Source organism: Pinus tabuliformis, chromosome 4_2, assembly GCF_031772625.1.
Source record: "Pinus tabuliformis cultivar Carrire ecotype Pingquan chromosome 4_2, CPIR1, whole genome shotgun sequence".
Taxonomy (NCBI): domain Eukaryota; kingdom Viridiplantae; phylum Streptophyta; class Pinopsida; order Pinales; family Pinaceae; genus Pinus; species Pinus tabuliformis.
In genome coordinates, this window is record NC_142304.1 from 785383648 (window position 1) to 785389033 (window position 5386).

At 36.5% G+C, this 5386-nt stretch overlaps 1 pseudogene; it reads left to right on the top strand.

Annotated features, from left to right (window-relative positions):
• The first annotated feature begins 2578 nt into the window (after positions 1 to 2578).
• Positions 2579 to 3079, top strand: LOC149172000 (SKP1-like protein 1A pseudogene; annotated as a pseudogene).
• Positions 3080 to 5386: the final 2307 nt, after the last annotated feature.

Below are 5386 nucleotides of genomic sequence, written 5' to 3' on the forward strand. Positions count from 1 at the left end.
CCTGATCAACCATTGAGCCACGCGGGGCCTTTCGGACAGGGAAAAATATCTTTTAACAAATATTGATTGAAGAGTCCTCTTAAAAAAGAACTTAGCGTATTGGCTTAACTCTCTCCCCTCAGATTACCCATCGTCATGTTAAAGTCACCTGCCAAAATAAGTGAATTGAAGTCCAAAAGTCCACTTTCAACAAGCTGCTCCTAGAATGTGTTTTATACTGAGTAAGGGGTGTAGATATTGATGATAAAAAGACTTGTGGAGGAGCCCTAAAAAAACCAGGCAAAATAATCCCTGCAAATGATTAAAAAGCTTGCAAATCAAATTTTCTAAGATCCCACATGGCTGCCAGTCCACCAGAAAGACCAGAAGCAGTGGTAGCACATACCATCCATGGGGAACAAATTTTTAGCAAAACTTCCCAAGCCTTGTCCAGGGAAATCATAGTCTGCTGTAGTAGAACAACCAATGGTCTTTGCATCAAGTTAAGAAATTGGAGGTCACGGTATTTTGGGCACCCATTGAGGGACAAAATGGTCATGGGGGCTTAAGAGAATTGCGTGAATTCCCTCTAAGGACGCGTGACCGGTAGAAATCTGAAACCATGACTTTTCCATAGATACAATCAGAATCAATATGCGGAAGTGATCCAACCACCACTTCCATAAATGATTATTTTGAAGCTTGCGGACGAAATCATTTTGTATATGACCTTCTTTTTCCTAGTTGACACATTCATTCTCAAAATGGGAGTAGCCTGGAAGAAAGACTTTTTAATTATCATTGATTCCAATGCAACTGACTCCAAGCGGAAAAGTTCCTCCAATTCAGTATCTGTGGACATGTGGGAAGATTCTATCCACTGGAAGGAGCTGAATCTGAGGGAGGCGATGAGCGAGGGAAATGAACAGACGGGGTCTGAAGTCCCGAACCCACACATCTTGCAGAGTGTATGTAACAAGACAATATTGGATAGACCCCCCGAATTAGCATTTTGTAAACTACCGAGTAGTAATGAGACAGAGAAACCCATACTACGAATCACCGGGTTAACAGAGTGTGATGCATTTCCCACCTTTTAACTTTATCTTTAACCATCTGTGCATCGGAGACATAAGAAATGGGAACGTCACTATGCGCAAGAGGAGGAGGAGAAGAATTACTTGAATCCATTGTTCTTGTAAATCCCGTTGCATTTCGGACAACACTGATGTTGACACTTACGAGCTGCAACCCTCCGGGACATGTCGCGATCAGGTGTCCGGTTCCATGACACTCCAGGCATCTAAAAGGAAACCCATTATAGTGAATGGTTTGACGGAATGAGAAAGGCTCCCAAAAGAGGTCATTTCAGAGGCCAATGCACCATTAAATCGATCTCCACTCACACCCATGCCATTCTTTTATCTATTTGTCCGAATCTCTCCTCCTCCAAAAGAAAACATTTCCAATGGAATTTGGAATAACGATTATTACCGGCCTGTTACCAAAATGAAATCACAACTATTAAACTTCTCCTATTGTATTGTTATTTATGGTTCATAATCTGTAAATCATAATGCTTTTATTGCTGGAATACATAAAAAGCTAGATAGAAAGCTCATGATTTTATTATAATCTCAAAAATTCAACGATCTATCAATTTAAGGCATTCCATCAGAAAGCCCAAAATAAAAACTATAATGGTAATAAATTCACATATAGTCCGATGGTCTTCTTCTTTGTAACTAAGCTAGAATATTGTAGGATGAAGCAATGCATGGAGTTGATCCACTTATCATAATCCCTATCACTATTAGCAATGGAAGAATCTTTGAATATGTATTTAACTCTTTTTATAGTTGAATTAAGTGTTGAATCAAAACAACACCAAGAGAATTAGAATCCCTCTTACGTTGAGGTAGTGTTGTTCTATGAATTGTCTTTCTCCCAATTTAGCATTCTTTATATACATTATTTGGTGCTACCTCTCTTAAATTAATTGAAAACTACCGTGATTGGTCAGCTCGTGGATAACACTTACTCTTACCTGTTGGAAGGGCAGGAGAGAAAAACACAAGTGACACATAAAATATAAGAGTTGGAAAGGCAGGAGAGAAAAACACAAGTGACACAAAATATAAGCTGTTGCCTTTCTATTGATTACACAAAATTCACAATAAACTCTAATGGTATTTAAATCTTTTTTGACTACTGACTGGCCTAAAATATCATGACATGAACCCACATACAACTACACACTAAAAATGGTCTATCACTTAACTCAAAGCTCAATCGTTCAATCACTCAATTAACTGACTCTATTTTTTAACTTACTTAACTCAAAGCTCAATCATTCAGTCACTCAACTAACTGACTCTATTTTTAACTAACTCCTCAGACAGGAATAATTACTATTTCTAACACCACCCTATAACATTATATATATCAAACCTGCATTCTAAAATCAAGCAAGAAGATCAATCGTTTTCCTTTTGAGTAATAGGAAGCCCTTTGTTAGTCCATCGTCTGCAATGGCCGCGGAGACGTCAAGGAAGAGAAAGGCAGAGGTGTGCAATGAGATGAGGCCGAATGCAATGAGATGGCCGCGAAGTCGTCAAGAAAGAGAAACGCAGATGAGATGGTGATGGTGAGGTTGCAGAGCGCGGACGGTAAAACATTCGAGGTGGGGAAGGCAGTGGCATTGCAGTCAGGTATTATAAAGAAGGCAATGGAGGACATGGGCAGTCACCATCTAATTCCTTTGCCCAACGTCTACAGTGAAATCCTGGAAATGGTTATCAAATATTGTGAATATCATGTACATCACCCACCTCGTCCCATAGAAACAATAGACGACATCGACCAGTGGGATATCGACTTCTTTTCAATGTTAGATCGTTTAACTCTGTCGGACATTGCATGTGCTGCCTACTATCTGGATATCAAAAGCCTCGTGGATTTGGCTTGTAAAAGTATTGCCGACATATTAATTCGTTTGGAAACATGTGAGAATGTCCGTCGAGAGCTCAACATTGCAAATGATTTTACACTGGAAGAGGAGGAGGAGATAAGGCGTAACTATCAATGGGCTTTTGAATGAAATTGTTGGGTTTGAAGATAAATAAATATTAGTTTAGGTCAGAAATGTTTAAATATTATTAGATTAAACTGGGCTTTTGAATGAAAGTTTTGGTAGATGACATATTTGAGATGACTACTTTAGCTTTTATTGGAATTAGAACATTTTTAAGGTATGGAGAAATAAAGGTTATAATTTGAAATGTGTAATTACGGGTTAAAAATGTCAATAAATATGTTGGAATATTAAAATAGATTATTGGAGGAATTGTCCGGATAGCCAAAAGTAGCTGGAATCTGGGTAAATTTTAAAAAAATCTGCTAGAGGCAGGGTTTGAATGGTGTTTTTGATGATAGAAATAGATTCAGCACTATCAAAAACGTTTAGGACACCTAAAATTTTGAAGTTTAACAACTATAATCTGACCGGATTTTCTTTAAATATGACTTGAATTTCCATAACTTTCCGAACAACTCCTCAACCTCAGTAGACTACGTGATGAAGAAGACCAATCGCTCTAAGCAATACTTTTAACGAAACACGCATTATAGAAACCACCAAGAAGATCCATTGCTTTCAGTAATACGAACTTCTTTGCTAGCCCATCGCCGCAATGGCCGCGGAGATGTCAGGGGAGAGAAACGCAGATGAGATGGTGATGGTAAGGTTGCAGAGCGCGGACGGTAAAACATTCGAGGTGGGGAAGGCGGTGGCATTGCAGTCAGGTATTATAAAGAAGGCAATGGAGGACATGGGCAGTCACCATCTCATTCCTCTGCCCAATGCCTACAGTGAAATCCTGGAAATGGTTATCAAATACTGTGAATATTGATATTTTGAAACTTGGAATTACTAGTTCAAAATGTCAATAGAGATGTTGGAATATTAAAATTGATTATTGGATAAATTGTCAGTGAATAAATTGTTTGACATTTTTTTTGAATTTTATTCTCTATTATTCTAAAATACTCTTTCTAAATTATCAGGTAGTGATAATCTTATCTTTTTACACTCAAGTATTTTTCACGTTTTTTCATTGCATAACTAATAGTTACATGCAACTCTTTATTCCATGTGATAGTTTAATCCACATCTTTTTTAAAAATATAACGTAAAGGAAGAATGTTAGTGCCAATGCTTTTGTTTAGGCTTTTCTTCGTTTTAGCAAACACTTCTCTCCTTTCTAGTGATCCATCACAAGTGGTGCATATGCCATTTTAATCTTGTCCTTTTACATCTAATTACCTTTCATGTTATTTCATTGCATACTTAGTTACGTGCACCCATATGTTGTTTATTTAATTATTATTTAGGAGATACACCCCAAACTCCTCCTTGCTAGTGCACATCCCTAATATAATGCTTATAAAATATTGGTTCCTTAACACACTAATAATTTCCAAATATGTGCCATTATCATTTACATCCCAAAATTGGGTTTTCGTTATCAACGGGTTTTGCACTTCATTTTATCCATTCGAGCATTTACATCCCAAAAATTGGTTTTTGTTATCAATGGGTTTTGCAGGTTCACTTTCTTTTCTTTTTGTTGGATAGTCTCTTTTTCTTGAGCTTTTCTTGATATGCTATTTTGAATTTGGCATACTAGTTTGTCATGAAGGACCTAGACCTTAGCGTATTAGAGGTGTTTTTTGTTCGAGGGAAGTACAAAGTAAAAAATTTAAAGAAATTTTTACTCATGGATTGTAAAGCCTTGGACCATCATTGATTCCATGTTTGTAGATTCAAATTCTTATTTACTAGATCTTTCTTTTATAAAAATTTTATTGGTTTTTTTTTTGTATTCGGTGAATATGAGGCTTAATACATGTTTTGCGATAAATACATTTGAACTAGTTCATGGTTGAGTTGAGGCCCACTCGTTGTAAGATTACAAAATATTGTTTTGCAATAAATACATTTGAACTAGTTCATGGTTGAGTTGAGGCCCACTCGTTGTAAGATTACAAAATATATGCTTCCATACTTGAAGGGAAGAGTTCATTGTGGCAGGTATGTGGGAGATGGTGAGTTAGTGGTACATGCTGAAGAAGAATACTTTGGATTTTTTTTTAAAGCTTAGGTTAGTTGTGAAACATGTTAGCTTTTCTAGTTGGTAATAGAGTTGACTAGTGAGATGTTGGAGACAATGTTATCATTGTTATAATAAAATTACATTGCTCTGTTTTCTATTATAAATCCAAGCACATTGAGATTTAGTATTGTTTTCTAAGAGACAAATTATATGTAGAAAAGTGTGCAACGAGAAATGTTAAATTTAGAATGTGCTAAAAATAGAACTGCTAAAAATAGCACTTCTAAAAATAG